The 23,991-nt window shown below is 43.4% G+C and overlaps 1 long non-coding RNA gene across 1 annotated transcript in view; it reads left to right on the top strand.

The window, feature by feature from the left end:
- LOC144314583 (uncharacterized) overlaps positions 1 to 2,703 on the top strand; it is a 35,533-nt gene extending 32,830 nt beyond the window's left edge. The window contains exons 4-6 of the long non-coding RNA XR_013380468.1: positions 752 to 920; positions 1,423 to 1,584; positions 1,716 to 2,703. This is a non-coding gene — a long non-coding RNA (uncharacterized LOC144314583). The remainder of the gene's footprint in view (positions 1 to 751; positions 921 to 1,422; positions 1,585 to 1,715) is intronic.
- Positions 2,704 to 23,991: the final 21,288 nt, after the last annotated feature.

The raw sequence follows: 23,991 nt of genomic DNA, 5'->3' as shown, positions 1-23,991 counted from the left end.
GCTTTGTATATATTTTTTAAAGATTTATTTAGTTATTTGAGAGAGCACGCACGCATGTGTGCGCAGGGGGAGGGACAGGAGGAGAGCAAGAGGGAGAGCAGACTCCCCGCGGAGCATGGAGCCAGATACAGGGCCCCATCTCATGACCGTGAGATCACGACCTAAGCTGAAATCAAGAGTTGGAGGCCAACCCACTGAGGCACCCAGGCATCCCAAAGCTTTGTGTATTTTAATTCATTAAAGCTTCAAGGCAACCCCTCTATGAGGTAGGCTATCATAGTTCTTATTTTACAATTCATTTCATTGCCCTATTTGACAACTGAGAAAACCGAGGCACAGAGAGGTTTAATAAGTGTCTAAGATGATGAAACCTAAGTGGTAGATCTGTGATTCAACCTGGGCATTCGAGCTTCATGCCCTCAGCCAGTGTTTCTCCACTATGAGTTCTGATGGCATTTTGGGTGGGATGATTCTTATGTACAGGACTGTCCACCTAACTCATTGTGGTTAATGTAGTTTCCCGGGCTTTACAGACATTAATTCAGTTTAATCCTCTCCCCATCCCTATGAGTTAGGTGTTACTACTTTCATCCCCATTTTACAGAAGAGGAAACTGAGGTTAAATAGCTTGTCTTGAGTTATCCAGCTCATGGAGGGGGTGGGCATGGCAGAGAGTGCCACTAGGGTTTAAACACAAGCAGTCTGGCTCTAGCTGTTGCTTTTAACCATTCTGTCCTCCTGCCTCATTAAGAGGTAAGAGAATAGATGAAGGAGTGGAGCACCCTGGCCAATTGCACCGTTAAGGAGAGTCCAGCAGGCCTTTCAGCGTGGGCTTAGGAGCTCAAGGGAGCTACTCCAGCTGGAAAGGTGAAGACTGGCAGGAACCAGTGACCATTTCTTCATGCGAGACTAACCAGCAGGTAAAGGGGAAGGGAGAAGTGGTCAGAAAAACTCTAATCTGCAAAGCATATAGGCCAGGAACTGGGGTTAATCCAGAAGTGGGAATCAGGAATCGACAGCAGAGCAAAGCCAAAGGAATGTCCAGAGCACTGGCCTGCTGGGGGGTGGGAGGGGGGTGCCTTATCTTCCCTGACTTGGGTTTTCCCCAGCTCCTCCTCCTGCAGCTCTTCCTTCCCGTAAAGGTATCACGTTGCCTGAGGCATCCTGGGCACTCGTTTCTCTGTAACTCTGCACTTTTATACTCAAGATACGCTCTGCAATTGGCACCAATTTGGGCAAAGCCACTAATAGCTGATGCCAAATCAAATCCGTGACTCTATAATTTGACTCCAAAAATAACTCAGCCAAAGCTGAAGGCTGAAGGCCTGGAGATACTGGTATCTGCCCTCCCAGACTTTCTACTTTTAAGCTGCAGAGTTATATTTTGTTTTTTTAAAGATTTTATTTATTTATTCATGAGAGACACAGAGAGGCAGAGACATAAGCAGAGGGAGAAGTAGGCTCCCTGCAGGGAGCCTGATGCAGGACTCGATCCCGGGACCCCAAGATCACGACCTGAGCCAAAGGCAGATGCTCAACCACTGACTGAGCCACCCAGGCGCCCCAAGGTGCAGAGTTTAAAAGGTAAACTTGTGGAAAGCAGCAGTGGGACACTGCCCAGGACACCACCTCACTTTGAATTCAACTTCTGTAGTCCAGCTCTGGGACTGTAGCCCAGACCGGTAACTTTGTCTTCATTTTCTGCCTCATTTCAGACCTTTAAACTTGTGGAAGATTTGGACACAGACTCTCCTCTCTGATTCCTCTTATCCTGCCTACTTCGGAAGGAACACCCAATCCTGGGCCAGCAATTGCCTGTTTGCCAGTGGGCGAAACCCACTCAAACCAGTGGGTTTCTCCAGAGGAATTTATTATATGAACCCAGGGATCTTACAGAACCCAAGGCAATAATTGCAGCCATGTAATAGGATGTAGAAACGGGGCCTTTCCCTGCTTCTGTTTCTCCAGAGATGCCAGAGCATAGACATCATGTCCCAAAGTGAATGTGAAGTCATCTCCCAAGTAGAAGTTACAAAAGCAAAATGTAGAACCTGTTTTTCTACCTTTGGACGTCTGGGGCAGATCTGTGATATTAAAATGTGGGCAGAATGTAGAAAGAGGAGGGGTTTGATGAAGACATATCTTAGAAGAGAACTTTGTCTGCCCTGTTTTCCCACCATCTCACCCCTGCCCCTAGAATGACACGGCAGAGAGGGAGAGAGGCATAGAACACATCATTTCAAGCCCAGGAAGGCAGTTCTTCAATGACAGGGGAGCCTCTCCACACTGAGGCCCGAGGCTGACTTCTCCCTAATCAATCCTGAAGATAAGAGATGGCTCACCAACTACTTTGACAACTTTTATCAAGAGCTTTATATGTTAGGCAGCCCGGGTGCGTCAGCGGTTTAGCGCCACCTACGGCCCAGGGCATGATCCTGGAGACCCCGGATCGAATCCCGAATCCCGGGATGGAGCCTGCTTTCCCCTCTGCCTCTCTCTCTCTCTCTATCTATCTATCTCTCCTGGATAAATAAATAAAATCTTTAAAAAAAGAAAAAGAACTTCATATGCTAGATACGATTCTATGTATTAACGCATTTAATCCTCCCCATAAGCCTGCATAGTAAATGCTATATATTTCAATATATATATTGACTCTTTCTTTCACCTACATGTTGTAAATATTTTCCCACAATAAATATTCTTTCTCACATCAATAAATATTCACACGGAGTTGATGGCTGCAATCTTCCTTTGCAAAAAAGCATCATAGTTTAGCACATGGACTCTGGAGTCAGATCACCTGGTTCAAATCCAGTCTCTACCAATCATATATGGTTCAGGACCATTTTTATAAAGGAAATGAGTACTTGTAGGCTGAGGTTGGCAACCTGCATGACCCCCTCCCCATCTCCAGCCCTTTGGGGTCACCTTTTACTCCGCTTCTATTTCTCAAACACTGAGCATCTTCCAGAAACTGGAGATGCATCAATGAATGAAATAGATGTATTCTTTGCTTTCAGAGTTTATATTCTAGGAAGGGAGACACACATTAACCAATAAAAATGCCAAAAAAGTCATGCAAAATAATACAAATGGATAAATTCAATATAGAAAAAAAGCAAGGGGCTGCTGAGATGGGGAAAACTGTCTTTCTTGGGAAGTTACATAAAACTGGCTTAAACTCCCAGAGCTTGAGAGTGGGATATTCAGAGCCCCTCCCTGCACGTCTAAAGATACACGTGACTGGGGGTGGAGGACAGTGAACTTTCAGCTTCCGGTTTCCCCGGCTCTAGTTCCCTTCTCTTGCATTCTTAACTCCCCGCCTTTCTATAGGTTCCTGGGATGAACTAGCAGGACCCTGAAAACCACGATACTGCTTGGGGTCTTGGTTTACTTCCTCCTCTGCCCAAAATATGTTGTTTGTTTAGAGAGAGGGAGAGAGCAAGCACGTGCAGGGGTTGGAGGTGGGAGTGGGTTAGAAGGAGAGAGTATTTTAAGGAGGCTCCATGCTCAGGGTAGAGCAAGCCACAAGGCTCAATCTCTGACCCTGACATTAGGACCTGAGCCAAAATCAAGAGTCTGGCACTCAGATGACTGAGTTACCCAGGCACACCCCTCACTTGGGATATGGTTTTTTACCAACTGAGTTCTTATAGGTCTTGGCAGGCCCGTGGAGCAGCTCCCTTTCAAATGTAGGGCCCTTTGGAGATTACCTCATCCCACCACTCCTCCATCATCAGATGGAGAAACTGAGCTGGTCACCTTCGATACTTTTGTAGAGAAATTTAAGTTTCTCCTGAATCAGAAAATTATTATGATAAAATGCACATTCAAAGGGACATAGAAATTAATCTGAAGTTTCATCAAAAACTATCAAATCATCATCATCATTTGGGGCATTTCCACATTCCAGATCGAGAATCAAAGCTGAGGGAACTGAACAAGATGCATAGAAATGGATGTTTCAGAAAAGAGAAGTAACGGCAGTCGACAGGAAGAACAACATCCTCAATTTTCAAGATACTTACCGAGTGTGCATATGTTTCTTTTTTTTTTTCCTAAGTTCCCTCTTCAAAGAAAAAGTATTCCTCCTCAGTTCTAATAAACTTTTACTTATTGGCACACCCTGTTTGCCTTTGCTGTTAAAGAGACAAAAACCAAGCAAATTGTGAGAATCCTTATATAAAACTTTAAAAATTATAAGGGTCAGTGCTGGCAAAGACATAACAAAACCGGTATTTACACAATTTGCTGATGACATTGTAACTGGAATAACCCCCTTTTGAAAGCAATTTGGCAATATATTTTAGGAGACAAAAAGTTCTCCTGGAAGAACACAGGCAACACCCTTTTTGAACTCAGCCACGGTAACTTCTTGCAAGATACATCCACGAAGGCAAAAGAAACAAAAGCAAAAATGAACTATTGGGACTTCATCAAGATAAGAAGCTTTTGCACAGCAAAGGATACAGTCAACAAAACTCAAAGACAACCTACAGAATGGGAGAGGATATTTGCAAATGATGTATCAGATAAAGGGCTAGTTTCCAAGATCTATAAAGAACTTATTGGGGATCCCTGGGTGACGCAGCTGTTTAGCGCCTGCCTTTGGCCCAGGGCGCGATCCTGGAGACCCTGGATCGAGTCCCACGTCGGGCTCCCGGTGCATGGAGCCTGCTTCTCCCTCTGCCTGTGTCTCTGCCTCTCTCTCTCTCTCTGTGTGACTATCATAAATAAATAAGAATAAAAAAAAAAAAGAACTTATTAAACTCAACAGCAAAGAAACAAACAATCCAATCATGAAATGGGCAAAAGACATGAAGAGAAATCTCACAGAGGAAGACATAGACATGGCCAACATGCACAGGAGAAAATGCTCTGCATCACTTGCCATCAGGGAAATACAAATCAAGACCACAATGAGATACCACCTCACACCAGTGAGAATGGGGAAAATTAACAAGGCAGGAAACCACAAATGTTGGAGAGGATGCGGAGGAAAGGGAACCCTCTTGCACTGTTGGTGGGAATGTGAACTGGTGCAGCCACTCTGGAAAACTGTGTGGAGGTTCCTCAGAGAGTTAAAAATAGATCTGCCCTACGACCCAGCAATTGTACTGCTGGGGATTTACCCCAAAGATACAGATGCAGTGAAACGCTGGGACACCTGCACCCTGATGTTTCTAGCAGCAATGTCCACAATAGCCAAACTGTGGAAGGAGCCTCGGTGTCCATCAAAAGATGAATGGATAAAGAAGATGTGGTTTATGTATACAATGGAATATTCCTCAGCCATTAGAAATGACAAATACCCACCACTTGCTTCGACATGGATGGAACTGGAGGGTATTATGCTGAGTGAAATAAGTCAATCGGAGAAGGACAAACATTATATGGTCTCATTCATTTGGGGAATATAAATAATAGTGAAAGGGAATATAAGGGAAGGGAGAAGAAATGTGTGGGAAATATCAGAAAGGGAGACAGAACATAAAGACTCTTAACTCTGGGAAACGAACTAGGGGTGGTGGAAGGGGAGGAGGGCTGGGGGTGGGGGTGAATGGGTGACGGGCACTGAGGGGGGCACTTGACGGGATGAGCACTGGGTGTTATTCTGTATGTTGGCAAATTGAACACCAATAAAAAATAAATTTATTATAAAAATAAATAAAATTAAATTTAAAAAAAAGTTCTCCTGGAACTTTCTCCTAATTAAATCAAATAAAGAGGAAATGAGGTAGCAAAAATTTGGAAATGACCTATGTGTCTAAGGTGTTTTGAGTGCTTACTTTGTGGTGAGTCCCATGTTGTACACTTGACACAGATTATCTCATTTAATCTTAAAACACTTCTAAACAATATATGCTAATTTACCCCTCATATAACAAGTGGGAAAACTAAGGCTATAGGAAATAGTGTAGTTTGCCGATGGCTCAACTGAGTTAAAGCTGGGATTTGAATCCAGGCAGTCGGCTTCCAGGGCCGCCTGCCCCACCACTGTGTTTTGCTGTCTCTGCCCAGTCTCTAACGTCAGTGACCTGTTGCTCCAGTGCAACTTCCTTTTTCTCCGACCCAACCCTAAACATGATAGTGATATCTTGATCTGATAATGAGTTTAGGAAAAGCTTCAAGCAAGGGATGTCTTTAGTAGTCAGGAGTAATGATGATCCAGAACTCCCTTCTGCTCTGCAGTGGTATGTGGAGGAGGGGCAGTGAACAGCCGTTTGTCAAGTCTCCACAACACAATGACTGTGGATAGGTCATTTCATGAAATCCTCCCAACTCCAAGTGGGGATCATTAGCCTCCTTGACATGTGTGGAAATTGAGACTCGGAAAGAGGAGGTGACCAGCTCAAGGTCATCCAGGTTAGTGAAAATGGTCCCAGGATCCTAGCCCAGAGGATCTGATTCTAGAACCCACACTCCCTCCCCAGGTTGTCTCTTTAACAAGACTCATAATTACTGCAGTCAGCTCAGGCATACGGAATGAGGAGCTGGTGGGGTGGGGAAGATGTTGGCAGATCGATCCAGGGGTGAGCCAGCTCTGGCGACACATCCTAGATAGGAAGTCAGGCAGTCCCAGGTTTGAGATTCGAGAAAAGGGGGGGGGAGGTTAATATGGCCTTGGCAGATGCTTGACTAGTGCAGCTAAGAAGAAGGTAATACGCAAAGTCTGAAGCTATCTATGTTCATGTGCAACTGGAAAACTAGGTAGGGAAAGTGAAGCAGAATCCTAGTCAAGGACTGGGCCAAGATGGCAACATCTCAGGATCATAGACTTATGGGTCCTCAGAATCTTTTGCTAATACTATTCCATGTCTACAACTGTTTTCCTTACAGGAGATGAGGGGTAAGGGAGGGACAGTGATACCAGCAAACTCATCTCTGGGGATCACCCTTCTGCCTGTCCAGAAGTAAATGGATGCAGAAGACAAACCTGAATCTAGAACTTGCCATCCAACTTATCCATATCTCCTGCCTTTGCCGGGCTTGGCCCACAGGCCAGGCTGGGTAGACTTAGAAAAGGGGCCTCAAAAGAAGGAGCTGGGAGGCTGAGGAAGCCAATCCAGAGGATGCAAACCACTCCCCTAGCAACAAGAAGATCTAGAGAGCATCTGGAGATGAAGTCTTCCTGAGGGAAGGCACCTCAGGATCAAGGATTCACTCCTCCGAGTGCAGGATGAGGGCTTGAGATGTATTGTTCTAAGCACTTTTTCAGAGCAGATCAGGTTGACTTTGGAAAGAGGCCAAACCAAGCTTGAGCAAGAGCACCCACGCCAGGAGCACCATCTCCTGCACGCGGTCCCCATCTGGCTAAGATGAGGGAACCTAGTTGAAGTCTGAGGTAGGAAGGATGGGAAGCATGCAGACACTGAGTACCTACAGTGTGTCAAGAGTTTCGCTTATCTCATTTAACCCTCTCTACCACTCTAAGAACTCAAATTCTTAACGTTCCCCATTGCACGGGTGAAAAAAGATATTCATGCAGATTCTTTGCATTGGAATCAACAATCCACTGAAGTGAGCTTTCCCTAAAAAGGCAGGGGATTAATTTTAAGGAACAAAAGGTGTGACTTGAAATCCATGGACATGTATAATAATTAGTGCTTACTTCATACTCACCATGTATTAGACATTGCTCTATGCACTTTTATCTAATTACTATGGCAATCCAATAAGGAGGTACTACTACCATTCCCACTTATCAGATGACAACCAAGGCACAGAGAGGTTCAAGAACTCAGCTAGGATCACAAAGCTAGTAAGAGTTAGAGCCAGAATCTGAACCAAGGTAGCCTGAAACAAGAGACTATGCCCCAAACCACTACACCAATGGTTACCTAGCCACCTACCTAGCTGTCTGACAGGTGGCTGGGCCTAAGAGATAATCTGGAATGAGGACTCTATTCCCTTCTCCTGCCACAGACCAGCTCTAGTCTAGTCCAGTTTCTGTAGTGGAAAATGGCCTAGCCACCCCCCTGAGTTCCTATCTCCTCCATTTAAGAGGCCAGCCAAATTAAAACTAGAATTCCAAATTCCTGTAAAAAAGACTCTGACTGACCCATTTTTAGGCCAGTTTCATACCCCTAGACCAGTTGAGATAGGGTTGAGGGAGGGGTACAGGGTCACCTAAAACTAGAAGCCTCATCACATTACACATGTGAAGATGGGAGGGACAATTACCCAGAAATGGAAAGATTGCACTGAGAAGTTACCCCCAAAGATATCCACTACAGGAAACTGAGGCTCAGGAAGAATGGGGAACTTGCCCAAGTTTACCAACAGTAAATGATGAAGCTCAGATTCTAACCCATGTTGGTTTGTCTCCAATCTAAGTCCTTTCCTCTGCAGCATACAAGCTCCTCACGAAAGTAAAAAGCTTTATAAGATGAATAAGGTAATTTCACAGTGTCATTTTCATCCAACCACCTGATAGATAACAGGTGCTGTCATAGGCAATGGGGTTACATGGTGAACAAAACAGACAAAAATCCCTGCTGTCACAGATCTGACACCCCAATGATATCATCTAATGACAACAGAGGCCCATGGTATGGAAGCTGAGGTTTTTGGTTTTTGGCTGAGGCCCCAGGTGGTGTGGAACATGAGAAGAACTTGGAATTTGATGTCTGCCGTAGACTGGCTCCTTGGAGTGGCACACACCATTCTCTCTGTGGATTGCAAAAATGGCACCAATTCCTCACCTTTCCCCTTGCTGTGAAATTTTCTAGTGTTCTCTCACTCTGACGCCAACCTTAGACTCGCACTGGCCAATAGGATATTAGCAAATGTAATACAAGCTGGAGTTTAAAAAGCGCTTGTGTGATACGGTTTGCCCCTCTTGTGCCTCTGCCATTACCATGAAAATATACCAGAACTGGCCTACTGGAAGAGCAGAGCCAGAGGTCCTTGTTTTCCCAATCAAGATCAGAGTAGATCAGCCAATAGCCATCCAACCTGGAGACATGTGAGCAAGTCCAACCAAGATCAGCAGAGCTGCCTAGCTGACAACCAGATGTATGAGCTTATTGCTGCGTGCTTTTGAAGCATGTGGTTGTCTACCATGCACCACTATTACAATGATGGATAACAGGCATACTGCCCTCCCTACAGATGTATTAATTTCCTTTGTGGCCTTGATGGAAGAGTAACTCCAAATGACCCATTTCACTAAAGGAGCCATATGCTTCTTGCCCTGGAAGGCAGGGCCATAATGGAAACGAATCTCATCAAACTCCTTCTCCTGAAAATTTAAATTTTGAGACAGTGTAATCAAGCTAGGAGATGTTATTGGAGGTCATTCATGGTGGTGGTGGCAGGAGCACTTGGGCATAAATGTATCTGCAACCTAATCCTGGCTCTCCACCTCTCCTTTGGTTCCTGTATGTCCCCAAACTTGCTTCTCCCACTACTCATAAATTTTTTGAGCCCTACCCACATCCTTACGATAAATTTCTTTTTGCTAAAAATGGGCAGAGGTGGTTTCTGTTGCTTACAACCAAGAACCTTAACTGCTACTCCACCATCTAGACTCAGATTTAAGTCACAGCTCTGCTACTTAGCAGCTGATCATTGTCCAGGGACTTGATGGATGGATGACCTCTTAAGAGGTTGTTTGGCCTTTGTGCCAACCAATAACCATAGGGAAATGAGGGCAACAGTGTCAGGGGCTTTGAGTGCCAACTCTCATTCTTTCTTGAAAGGGAACAATTACCTCTCCCCTGCATCCATGCATCTGGAGTACGGCCAGATAACCAACCAATGCTTGGTTCATGGGATGCTGCCAAGTGGGTCTTTGAATCTTGAGGGACAATCTCAGAGACAGAGGGATAGCTGGATTAATCACAGTGGGGACAGTGCCAGTGCCAGTGCCTATGCCCATGACATTGATCCCACAAGCTAGTTCCTGGAATGTGGACTTGGCTCCATTAGTTGCTCACCCTCCTGTTTCCTGAGGCTGGTTATCCTGCTTTCCTTTCAGTTCTAGGATCCATCTGATGTCCTTCCAGTAAATTCCATTCTAAAGTCAGTTTCTATTACTTGCATCCAAAAACTCTAACTAGTGTAGTAAGGATAATGCCCATTTTACAGAGGAGGAAAACATACTGGGCTAAAATATATTGACTTGACCTAGAGCTCTATCAGACTAGATTTCGAGCACTTTGAGGGGAGAGACTGTGGTTGATTTGTCTCTATGTCACCATCTTTCAGAACAGGGTCTGCCAATGAGCAGGAACTCTGGGCATACTTTAAAAAGTAGGAAGGAAGAAAGGAAAAGAGGGAGGGAGGAAGGAAAGAAAGAAAGAGAAATGTATATGGAAGAAAAGAAGAAGGAGAACTTCCTCCCACCCCTGAAAGGTCAAGCAAATTGTCACTCTTTTCAGATCCCTTTCCAAAGACTTCAGGAATTAGATAAGGTTTGTAGAGCTGCACAATCAGAAGTGATGCAATCTTAATCCTTTCCCTATTTCAGAGGATAGGAGAGTGGAAAAGAAAGAAAAGGCAGTTTTCAGAGGCAGATTTGCGGTCCCCCCCCCGCCCTTGCTGCTTGTATAACCTTGGAATGCTGAGCCCTGGTGTCCAGATCTGAAAATGAGCATGTGTATCCATGTTTTTAAGAGACATTAGATGCCTGCAGAACAACATGCTAGGGATTTAATGGTGAACAGACACATAAAAGGACCTTGCTCCCCTTGAGCTCACAAGCTAGTAATGGTTGTGCTGGGGAGAACAAGTATTAATCAAATGAGTACGCAAGTAAACAGAAAATTAGAATTGTGTTAGCACTATCTAGGTGAAATATACCATTTATAATGTTTGTGATGGAATACAATGAGAATTTATATGGAAGAATATGATCTAGTCCAGGAGGTTGAAAAAGGGTCCATGGAGAAATGAGATTTGAGTTACAGGTAATCAGGAGACTGCACAGAATATCTATGATTAAATGATGAAAGACAACATGACAAGTTTGAAGAAAAGAAAGAAAGTACAAGAAAAACAGAAAGTTGATGGAAGGGAATCCCCGGGTGGCTCAGCGGTTTAGCGCCTGCCTTCAGCCCAGGGCATGATCCTGGAGACCTGGGATGGAGTCCCACGTCAGGCTCCCTGCAGGGAGCCTGCTTCTCCCTCCGCCTGTGTCTCTGCCCCTCTCTCTCTCTCTCTCTCTCTCTCTCTCTGTCTTTCATGAATAAATAAATAAAATCTTAAAAAAAAAAGTTGATGGAAGGCAAGACTAGAAAAATAGAGAGCAGACTCTACAAAGACTTAGACACCATGGGAAGGACTTTGATCTCTCTCCTAAGAGCAATGGGAAGGCAGAGAAGTGTTCTGAGTGGGTGAGTTACACAATCAGATTTGCATTTTGGAAAAATAACCCTGGCAATGGTATGAAGAACCTGGAGGTGAATTAAAATGGACACAAGAGACAAGTTTAAATGGTCAAGGTAAAAGTCCAGGCAAGAAGAATTAATAGCTTAGGGGCACCAGGGTGGCTCAGTCGGTTAAGTAACCAGCTCTTGGTTTCAGCTTAGTTCATGATCTTAGGGTCATGAGATTGAGCTCCAAGTTGGCCTCATACTCAGGAGGGAATCTGTTAGAGAGTCTCTCTCTCTCTCCCTCTGCCCTTCCTCTCACCCCGCTTGCACACACACTCTCTCTCAAATAAAATAAATAAATAAATAAATAAATATTTTTTTTAATAAAGAAGAGTTAATAGTTTAGACAAAAGTGGTAGCTTGGAGTGGAAAATGAGAAAATTGAGAGAAAAAATTGACTTAAAATCAAAGAAGTAAAATTGAAAAGACTCAATCAAAGATTGGATTGGGAGGAGGGAAAGAATAGATATTAAGGATGATTGTCTAGGCACCTATCTCCCATAGCCAGAGGGATGGTGGTGCCATTAGCTGAATTAGGACTGGATTTAGAGAAAAGACTGTAGACATCTTAAATTTGGAAGGCCTTTGAGATAGACAAGAGGAGGTGTCAAGTAGGCATTTAGGTACATCAGTCTGGACTCAGAGATGTCTGGGCCAAAGATGTGAATATGTGAGCATAGTTGTTAAATACATCTTGAACTCAACAAGCTTGCCTGGGGAGAGAATATATTGAGAACAGAGGAAGTCTTGAGTTGAAACTTGAGAAACCCAGGATTTAAAGTCAGATAAAAAAAGATGAGTCATGGGACCCCTGGGTGGCTCAGTGGTTGAGTGTCTGCCTTTGGATCAGGGCATGATCCTGGAGTACCAGGATCGAGTCCCACATCAGGGTTCCTGCATGGAGCCTGCTTCTCCCTCTGCCTATGTTTCTGCTCCCCCCCCTCTCGAATAAATTAATAAATAAAATCTTTAAAAAAAAAAAGGAAGATGAATCTGCAAAAGATACAAAAAAGTAGCCAGAGAGATAAGAGGCAAAGCAGAGATAATAGCCACTAGCCACTTGTTGATTTTGCCATCCAGCATCTGCTCTGAGATAGGCAGCATAACGCCTCCCTTCAACCAAGATATCTATGTTCTAACCCTGAATTTGGTACATATGTAACCTTATAGGATAAGAGGAATTTTGCATATATAATTAGGTCAAAAATCTTAAGGTGGGGAGATTACTTTGCATCATCCAGATTGGCCCAATGTAACCACAAGCGTCTTACAAAAGAGAAGAAGATTAGAGTCAGAGAAAGAAATAGAACAACAGAATCAGAGGTTAGAATGATGTGACCATGAACCAAGGCATAGCCCCTGGAAGCTGGAAAGAAAGAAGGAAACAGATTCTTCCCTAGAATCTCCTGAAAGAACACAACTCTGCCAACATCTAGATTTTAGCCCCACAAGACCCATTTCAGACTTCTAACCTCCAGAACTGTGCGAGAATATTTGTGTCATTTGAAGCCACCACATTTGTGGTCATTTGTTACAGCATCAATAAGAAACTAATACGTGCCTTCTCTTCTTTTGATAATAGTACCCCACTTTGCTTCGAGGAAAGCAGCCCTATTCTAGACCTGTATACTCCAATAAAGCTAACTCTAACCTGAGGCTCCAGTGGTGGGCTAGGTGACCTCACCCAAGCCAGTTTGCCCAACCCCCCCCCACACACACATACACACCCCACATTGATCAATCAGGATTGGGCCTATGATCTCAGCTAGCGCAAACAGAGCAAATCTCAGGATTTATGCTAGGGATTTTGGAAAAGGAGACTCTCTCCTTTTTGCTGAACGTAATGAGGAAGAATATAGCTTTGAGAGTCACTGGCAGTCATCTGGCAACCACGAGAGAGAGACAATCTGAAAATGGAGTCAACATGGACTAGCACAACTTGAGAAGTGGAAAAAAAAAAAAAAAGAGAGAGAGAGAGAGAGTAACCAGTTCCTAACACAGGGCTATTATTCATCTGGTACACACTGGAGTAGTCAATTGTTGAAATATTTCTGTGGGGATCCCTGGTGGCACAGCGGTTTAGCGCCTGCCTTTGGCCCAGGGCACAATCCTGGAAACCCGGGATCGAATCCCACGTCGGGCTCCCAGTGCATGGAGCCTGCTTCTCCCTCTGCCTATGTCTCTGCCTCTCTCTCTCTCTCTCTCTCTCTCTCTGTGACTATCATAAATAAATAAATAATTTAAAAAAAAAAGAAATATTTCCGTGGGTAAATAAATGTTGCCCAGAACCCCCTGGGAACAGGAGCAAGTCCCTCACTGCTTCCCAGCCACTCTTCTTCAGGAATCCCTGGACTTCCCCATCACCTGGTAACTAGAGAGTTAATGACAGGATCTTCAGGGGACTTTCAGGATACTCCTGACATCTACTCTGATGGATCAGTGACAGTGCATTGATAGTTGTTAAATATTTTTAATAGTACTCCTGTCCTAATACTATTGTTTGAACCTATCTATTCACCTGGGCCCAAACATCTACCCTGGACTATTATTGACAATATATTCTTTTGTTGTTTTTTAAGCCAGCATAAGTCAAGATTTCTGTCACTTGATAATCAAGAGAGAGCCCATCATATACATACATATATACAACATAGATGGACCTAGAGGATATTATGCTAAGTGAAATAAGCCAGATGGAGAAAGACAAATGCCATATGATTCCACTCATCAGAATTTGATTCCACAATGTGTGGAACAAAAAAAGCCAATAACTAATGAATAAACAAAAAGCAGAATCAGACCTATAAATCAAGAGAACAAACTGATGGTTGCCAGAGACGTAAGGGGTAGGCAAAATGGGTTTGGGAGAGTGGAAGATACAGGCTTCCACTTATGGAATGAATAAATCACAGGAATAAAAGGCACAGCATAAGAAATACAGTCAATGATAATGTAGGAGCAATGTAACAGGAAAGATGGTAGGCTTGTGGTGAGCACAGCATAATGTATAAACTTGTCAGATCACTAAGTTATACACCTGAAACTTATATAACTGTGTGTCGACTATACTCAAATAAAAGTTAAAAAAAAAATTTTTTAAGGGACTCCACAAACTCCAATTTTTAGTATATGTGCTGCCGAAACAAGCACCAGACTCCACAAACTCCAGGAGAAATGTGAGGTCACAGAAGTCAGGGGATGAGAGAATTTTGAGAAGGGAATGGTCAACAGAGTCCAATGCTTCTGAGAAGTCAAGTGAGAAGACTGAAACTATGTACAAGTATAAAATCATAGGAGCCTATAGCAGGTGCTCAATAAGAGTAGCTCCTCTCCATTTACTTCTTCCGTGCTCCACCAAGAAATATTAGTATAGGTTAGATTTAGCTGCATATAAAGAAAACCCCAAACAACAGAGACTTAAACAAGAGAGAATTTTATTTCTTTCTCACATAAAAGGTGTCCAGAGGTAGGCAATAGAAGCCAGGAATAGTACCCCACCAATACCATGGCTCCAGGCTCTTTAGATCATACTTTCCATCGTCACAGCAAATAGTTTCTATTTTGAAAGCCCCTTCAAGGTCAAAGACGGCTGCTGCAGCACCAAATTCCAGGCAAGAAAGGAAAAGGAGGGAAAGGCAGAAGGGAATCACTTAGCTAAGTCAACTCTCTTGAAGCAGCATTTCCAGATCTATCAACTCTTTAACATCTCATTGGCCAGGACTTAGTCACAAGGCTACCCCCAGCTGTAAGGAAATGTAGTCTTTAAGCTTGATGTGTTGTGACTCCAAATAAAATAAGAGTTCTTCTATTTTGGAAGAGAGAATAGATGTTAGGCAACCAGCAACATTGCTACGTTAGCCCCTCACATCTGATGACGCACGTGATGGTCCTTGACAAATTAGAAATAGTTTTCTGTTACCTCCTCCAATACTTCTAACATATCTGTGCAGTTGTCATTATCTCCATTTTTACAACTAGGGAAACTGAGGCTCAGAGATAGACATTCAGTTGCCAACCAAACAACCAGTGAGGACAGCACTGGAAGGCAAATCTAGATCTAACCCCAAGGCCCATGTTTTTTCCCTATTCCACATCTTGCCTTGCTGACTGAATTTTGGCTGCTACTGTTGCTGAAACTCATTTGTTGTGAAACATCCACAATGTTAGGAGCCACCACCAGGCCATAAGGTCAAATATAAACAATGAAACAATGAACTGTGGAGAGCAATCATTACCCCTTTCCTTTCTTGTCTTCCCCTTCCTCTCCCCAGGGCACAGAATAAGTGCCTCTGGAGTTATTTCTGGACTGTTGCTCTCTCTGGACGACACTCAGCCTGGGGTAACATTGCTGCCAACTGAAGAAATGGGGGAGGCGTATCAGCAGTTATCTGGACTCCCAGTTATACATCTGGGCTCCCAGGAGTTATAGGCAGGCTCCCTGTCATCCAAGAACAGCCAACACTGCAGCCCAAGAGTCAAATTATCCTCTTCCGAGGAAAGGGAAGAGAAAGAAACTGGTATTTATTACATCCATTTTACAGATAAAGAAACTGAGACTGGGGAGGGGAAGTGATTTGCCCAAGGTCACAGAGCCAGTGACAGAGCTGAGGTTCAAAAGATTTGTGGCATTTGCTAATTTCGGTGGTGTAAATACTCCCGAGAGGGCTGAGTTCAGGCTACCAACATGGTAACCGGCCAGAGCCGACCATTGAACAGCAGACATGATGCTCACTTTCATTTTTAACACAACTGCCACTTGCTAAAGTGTGAAGACAGAGACCTCAATCTTTTTTATTTGTTCTCACCACCCATGGCAGGGTGCTACCTATCAACAGGCAATCATTAAACATTGGTAAAATGAAGGAAAGGCACCCAGGCTGCTGCAGACAGCCACACATACCAGACATCACATGTGTACAGAGTTTTATGGACTAAGCTCTCTCGCACACAGCAGAGTTCATTGAGTCAACGGCAGGCAGCACCACCTTGAACTTTACAGGCTCACCTTAAAAAAGGACGCTTTGAGATTTAGAGTTTCTCCCTTCCAGACCCACTTCTTCCTACCTTGTCCTCCCTTTTTTTTTTTTTTAATGGTTTTTTTGTGTGCAGTAACATAAAAGTTACCATTTTAGCAGAGCAGATTTTAAGAATACGCTTCAGTGGCATTAAGTATATTCATATTGTTGTAAACCATCCACACCATCTAACTCTAGAACTTTTTCATCTTCCCAAATTGAATGCCATACCTGTTATGCAATAACTTCCCATTTTTCTCTTCCCCAACCCAGGCGTTCGCCATTCCACGTTCTGTCACTATAAACTTGACTACTCTAAGCATCTCCTATAAGTGGAATCATACAAATATCCGTCCTTTTTGTCTGGCTTATCTCATTTATCATAATGTCTTTGAGGTTCATTCAGTTTGTAGCAGGTATGAGAATTTCCTTCCCTTCTAAGGCTGAATAATATTCGATTGCATGTACATACTAACTTTTGTTTACCCAATTCATCCCTCATGGATAGTTGAGTTCCTCCACCTTTGGCTGTTGTGAATATTGCTGCTATGAACCTTAGTGTTAGAGTCCCGCTTTCAATTCTTTGGGGTAGAGTTGGGTAGAACTGGAACTACTGGGTCATGTGGTAATTCTGTGTTTTTGAGGAACTGCATACTGTTTTCCACGGTAGCTGCATCATTTTCTATTCCCCCCAGCAATGAACCCAAGTTCCATTCCTCTGCAGCTTTGCCAGCTCTTGTTATTTCCTGTTTTCACCTCATTTTGGCTTGATTTGCATTTCTCTAGTGAAGAGTGATTGTGAGCATATTTGCATGTGTTTTTTGGCCATTGGTACGTCTTCTTTGGGAAAATGCCTATTTAGTTCTTTGCCCATTTTTTTCATCAAGTTTTAGTTTTTTATTGTTGACTTGTAGGAGCTCTTTATATATTCTGCATATCAAGCCCCTATCAGGTATATGGTTTGCAGATAATTTCTCTCATTTGTGGGACACCTGGGTGGCTTGGGGATTAAGGTGTCTGCCTTTGGCTCAAGGTGTGATCCTGGAGTCCCACAATCGAGTCCCAAATTGGGCTTTCTGCATGGAGCCTGCTTCTCTCTCTGCCTGTGTCTCTGCCTCTCTCTCTGTGTCTCTCATGAATAAATAAATAAAATCTTTAAAAAAAATTATCTCATTCAGTTGGGTTGCCTTTTAACTCTGTTAATAGTGTGCTTTGGTGACACATCCTTTCTTTCAAGGAACTGATTCATCATTTTCTTCTAATTGCCAAAATCCCCTTACTCATGCCTGTGACAATTCTTCTTTAAACACTCTGAATGTCCTTTAGAATGACCTGGGGAAGTTAAATAAGAAAGACAGACTAGTTACTCTTTGTTTTCTCTTTTATGGTTTCACATTTCTGAGGAAAATTCAGGGTTACACAATATGAACTTTATGAGCAGGGGTGAGGAAACAGGGTTATGAGCTGGGATGAACAGAAAGCCTCCAAGGAGAATGATACAATCTATCTGGACAGGACATGACATTTGCCCATACTTACGCCATGCTGGGCACTACTCTAAGAAATTTTAAATCCTCAAAACTACCCTATTATGTCAACAGTAAAAATTCTCATTTTACAGATGAGGAAATAGAGGCCCAGAGAGATGAGAATCACAGACCAGGTAAAGCCAGAAATTGAACCCTGGCAACGTGGCCCCAGAGGCCACTTTAATGATCACTATGTGATACTGCGCAGGCTTTGGAGGCAAAATGGTATGAATTCAAACTCAACTGGGTAATGAGTACATGATTACAAACCCATTAACAATCTGAGAGAAGTTCAAACCAAAAACAATATATTACTTAACACCTACCAGCAATTTGAAAGGGGGACAATGCCAAATGTGGGTGGGGACTTGGAGACATAGAAACTCTCCTTTAACTGCGGATGTGAGTGTAGACTGGTACAACCACTCCAGAAGTGATTTGGCAATCCTTAAGTTCAATTACGTAGGAGTGAAGCCTCTGATCTAGAAATGTCACACTTGGGTTTACATCCCAGAGAAATTCTCATTGGTCCATAGGGAAGCATCTGGAAGGATCTCTTCATAGCAAGGTTTATAGAAAAGGAAGCAGAAGACAATCTAACTTTTCATCGCCAGAGGAACAGGTAAGTAGAATGTAGATACACACGATGGAGGGCCAGGCAGATGTTTGCAACAGTGAACCTGATAGGCTCGCTTCACCACAGTGAAAGTGTAAAAACAATGCTGAGTGGGACAACTATGAGACACAGAAGGAGGTCCATAGCCCAACTTACATAAATTGTGCCTTTAGTGTGAATTTTAAATGAAGACACCCAGAAGATAACACTACATTTTCCAAGGGTACATACAAAGGCAAGGATACTTCTTGAGCGCCCTAGAGCTGTTGTGGGGCCTGAGATCGAAGAAAGATGGTAACAGAAAATAATAGGCATCCAGACAGAAAAATGCACAAGGAAGGGGTCTGGCAAAATGCAGGTGAAAAAAAGCATTGACGCCAACTCAGTCATAAAGAAAAGGATGAAGTCGTGCCACTTGCGACAACATGGGTGGCCCTGGAGGGTATTATGCCAAGTGAAATACGTCAGACTGAGAAAGACATACACCCTATGCTTCCACTCATAAATGGAATCGTAATAAAATGAATAGACAAAGGAAAACCAGAATCAGACCTGTAAATACAGAGAACAAACTGACAGTTGCCAGAGGGGTGGGGTGCAGAGTGTTGGGCAAAATGGGTGAAGGAGAGAAGGAGGTACAGGCCTCCAGCTGTGGAAGGAGTAAGTCCCAGGAATACGAGGCACAGCATGAGGGATGCAGTCAGTGGTACTGTAATAGGAATGTAATGGGATAGATGGCAGCTACACTTGTGGTGAGCACGGCATAATGTATAAACTTGTCAAATCACTAAGCTGTACACCTGAAACTGATGTAACATTGTGTGTCCATGATGCTCACATTTTTAAAGAGATTTTATTTATTTATTCATGAGAGACACAGAGAGAGAGGCAGAGACACAGGCAGAGGGAGAAGCAGGCTCCCCGCGGGGAGTCCGATGTGGGGCTCAATGCCAGCACCTGGGGACCACGACCTGAGCTGAAGGCAAGAGCCTCAGCCACTGAGCCACCAGGTGCCCCACTCACATTTTTTTTTAAGAAAGGATCAGTGCATTCCAGTTCTACCAAGGCATTGCTGTGTGACCTTGGATAAGTCATCTCCTTCCTTAATACTTTTTTTCTCATTGGGAAGAGGGAAGATATAGACCTTCACCCCTTCCCCTCATGTCATGGAAGGTGTCTACAGAGGAGATCAGGGTGCTGGAATGAAAAGTGTATGGCCTTTGGCGCCAGCCTGACCCAGCTGTTTACTGCGTGGCCTTGAGAATCACTTCATTCCTGAAGCTTCTGCTTTTTTTTTTTTTTTTTTTTTTTTAAGATTTTATTTATTCATGAGAGACATAGGCAGAGGGAGAAGCAGGTTCTCTGCAGGGAGCCTGATGTAGGACTGGATCCCAGGACCCCGGAATCATGACTTGAGCCGAAGGCAGACGCTCAATCACTGAGCCACCCAGGTGCCCCCTGAAGCTTCTGCTTTAAATAAAGTGGTCAAGGCAGGCCTCACTGAGAAGGAGACATTGGAGCAGTCTAGATGGAAGTGAAGGAATGAGCCAAACAGATAGCTATCTAGGGAGAAAAGTAATTCAGGCAGAGGGAAGAGTCAGTTTTATCCATAGGTGATGATGTGAAACTCCCCTGGCAGTGCCTGGCACACCGTAAGTGGTCCCCAACCACTGAGTGTTCACCCTTTTCCCTCCTCTTACAGAAATGTCGGGATCCAGGTGGCCACTTAATGCACCTTCTAGCTTTAGCGACAATGACACTCTGGTTTCAGGTGTCCTTTGAAACACTGCGTTCATGTACACCACCCACTTGTAAGAGCACCCCTATAACTGACCACAGGAGTCTCAGCCCAGAAAAAAGTCATGGCTTCTGGGGCTTCAGCCTACATGGGGAGCACAAGAGTTCTCAAAGAGAAAATTCAAAACAGCAAGGTGGGGTCCATGCCAGCTCCTGTTGCCCTCAAGAAATCTCTAACCCAGCACACACCAATACCAGGATGGTGCTTACAGGGACTTGGGCGAGGGTACAGTCATATGGAGGGGAGGAAAGATAGGAAGGGACCCATATTTACTAAGGCAGATCTGGGTTTGGATATTATTCTACCACTTACTAGCTCTTATAAGTCACTAGACCTCTCTGAGCCTCAATTTCACCCTCTGCAAAATGGATTTGAAGATATCAATTCTGTACAGAGGCTATAAGGACTCATTAAGACTTGTGAAAGTGGCAGGCAAATGTCTGGGCTCAACAAAAAGTAGGTCCCTTTCCGTTTATACCAAGTACCTAGGAGGCAGCCACTGTCTTAGTCTTTATTTAATTAATTTCTAGGAGGATAAAATCAGCTACGTTTCAGTGGGGACTGTGAGGTTTCGTTAAGACAACAGATAAAAACTATGCTTAGCATACTTACTGGCCCAAAACAGGTACTCTGTATGTGTTTTTGTTTTTTGTTTTCTGTTGGGGTTTTTTTTTTTTGATAGATGGATGGACGGATGGATGAGTGACTGGATAGGTAGGAGGATGGCTTGCTGGCAGGTTGTCAAGGGAAACATGATTTGTATGACAGTAATCCTAAGTCTGCACAAAAAAACAAGTGTTTACAAGAGGGTTTTATTATATCTGCTTGTAGCCTTAAGTCTCAAGCACAAATGTAACATAGATAAGTAAAAACAAGCATAAACATACCCAGATCTAGTCAACTGTGCCCTACCCTTACCACTCTTGTGTCTGTGACTCATCTCGATGAGGTGAGGGGCCACATCTTGTTTCAACCAACATTCTCCAACTGAGATCACTAGTGTGAAGCTGTGGTCAGGGCAGGATGAGGCCTTCTTGACATGCAAGATGGCTTGGAAATCCTGATTGGTGATGTTTCATCAAAAGAATTACAACATAGCTTTTCCCATAATCCTGTCACCAAGAAGGAAAAGACACAGACGAGCAGCCAGCTTTGTGTTCACTGCAGCTTTGTTATGTGCAATCCTGCAATCACTTCGCCCTTCTGAGTCCCATGTTTCCCTTAGTGAGATGAAGGGATTGGACCCTCCTAGCTCCACCATGTTCTTTTTTTTTTTTTTTTTTTGCTCCACCATGTTCTGATCTTCTGAAAATCCCTGACATTTCTTTTAAAATATGGACAGAAAACTTTGTAAGAATGTGCATTAAATTCCTTCCCTATGTATCTCTCAAGAGTCTCCTAAACCCTTTCTCTATTTTTTTTTTATCGTCTTAAGCAAGCATTTAAGTGACCAAAGCAAAAGTACACTTTCAAGGTGGGAGAGTGTACAGGCCTAGAGGTGGTAACTGCCTCCTTAAACCCTGCCACACCAGTGTGTGTATATGTCAGTATATCTGTTGATGCTACACCCAGGGGAAGCAGTAAGCTTTGGAGACAGACAGATCTCAATTCTAGACCTCGTGTGAGAAATTGTGGATACAGAGATGGTTAAGATTCAGATATCGCCCCGGGGATCTGGGAGACAGACATTGAGGTGGATAAACCTCAATAACCATAGTAATTAAGACATTAAAAAGTTGGCCCCCGGGGCACCCAGATGGCTCAGTCCATTAAGGGTCCAACTTTTGGGTTCCACTCAGGTCATGATCTCAGGGTCTTGGGATCAAGCCCCCATGTCAGATGCCATGCTCAGCACAGAGTCTGCTTGAGGTTCTTTCCCTCTCCTCCCTCCCTTTCTGTTCCTCCCCCTGCTCTCTCTCTCACACACACACACACACATGCACACACTGTCTCTCAAATAAATAAATAAAATCTTTAAAAATAAATAAATAATAAATGTTTTACAGAATTAAAAAGTTGGACCCTCCCAGCCTTAAAATGCTGAAAGCAGGAAGTCAGTTACCTTCCCTGGAGGAATTCAGGAAGGCTGCCTATAGGAAGTGTTCTGAGTGGAGTTGAAAAGAGAAAGAATCTGAGAAGGTCACGATCAGACAGAGGTCACAGGGGAGTAAAAATGGCTATGTTCAGAGCCGTGCAGAGATCAGCAGCGCTGCAGAATGGGCCACAGCCTAAAACGTTCTTCCTACCTTCTTGGGCCCTGGGTGGGAGGGAGACCCTGGCCTGTGTGTTGGGGCAACACTTTGAGCGAAACAAGGGGGCAATCAAAAGTTACCACCTCCGAACTGAACTTACTCTTCATTGAGTGCCTACTGAATGCAGACCCTGCGCACTTTATATATCATAGCAGTGTTTGCTAAAGTGTGCCCGCTAGTCACCAGGGCACATGAGGAGACTGAAGACTGAACACCGAGAACTTTTTTATCTTTTTTTTTAAATGGTTTTGGTATCACCATCTTTATTTTCTAAGATTTTATTTGTTTATTTGAGAGATACAGACAGAGGGAGAGAGAGAGTGTTGACAGGGAGGAGAGGCAGAGAGAAAAGCAGAGTCCCTGCTGAGTGGGAAGCACAATGCAGGGTTCGATCCCAGGACCCTGGGATCATGACCTGAGCCAAAGGCAGATTGTTAACCAACTGAGCCACCCAGGAGCCCAAAGAACCTTTTATCTTAATAGTTATGTTTTATATGGGGTGCCAGGGTGGCTCAGTGGGTTAAGTATCCAACTCTTGATTTCAGCTCAAGTCATGATCTCAGCATCATGAGATCAAGCCCAGAGTGGGGCTTCATGCTCAGCATGGAGTCTGCTTGAGATTCTCTCTCTCTCTCTCTCTCTCTCTGCCTCTGCCCCTCCTCCAGCTCATGTGACAAGCGCACAGGCTTTCTCTCAAAATAAATAAATATTTTAAAAAATAGTTATGTTTTATGTTTATGTTCATCTTCTATGCCATTAGTTTTCACTTATAATTTAGTTATAAAGCATCCTTTTAAATAAATAAAGTTTTTTTCTTTTCAACTTTTTATTTAAATTCTAGTTAGTTAACATACAGTGCAGAATTCTGTGATTCATCACTTACGTACAAACCCATCATGATGAAGTGCTCATCATAACATGCACCCTCCTTAATATCCATCCCCCATCTAGCCCATCCCTCCCCTCACTTCCCCCACCAACCCTCAGTTTATTTTCTATCATTAAGAGTCATTTACAGTTTGTTTCCCTCTCTTTTTTCCCCTCTCATATGTTCATCTGTTTTGTTCCACATATGAGTGAAATCATATGGTATTTGTCTTTCTCTGACTGATTTCTTTTTTTTTTTTTTTTTTTTTCTCTGACTGATTTCATTGAGCATCAAAGCCTCTAGCTCCATCCACATCAGTGCAAAAGGCAAGATTTCATTGTTTTTGACAATTGGGTCATATTCTATTGTATACATATACCGCATCTTCTTTATCCATTCACCAGCTGATGAACATTTGAGTAAATAGATTTGTTGTAAAAAGTGACTCAATTTAGAGCAAAATATTTATTAAGTAAACATACAGGTGGTACATGGCTTTTGAAAAATCATGTGTGGGAGGAGGAGTATACAC

The sequence above is a fragment of the Canis aureus genome, chromosome 5, assembly GCF_053574225.1.
Source record: "Canis aureus isolate CA01 chromosome 5, VMU_Caureus_v.1.0, whole genome shotgun sequence".
NCBI lineage: Eukaryota > Metazoa > Chordata > Mammalia > Carnivora > Canidae > Canis > Canis aureus.
The sequence above is the reverse complement of the archived record's forward strand: the minus strand, read 5'-3'. Positions and strand labels throughout refer to the sequence as shown.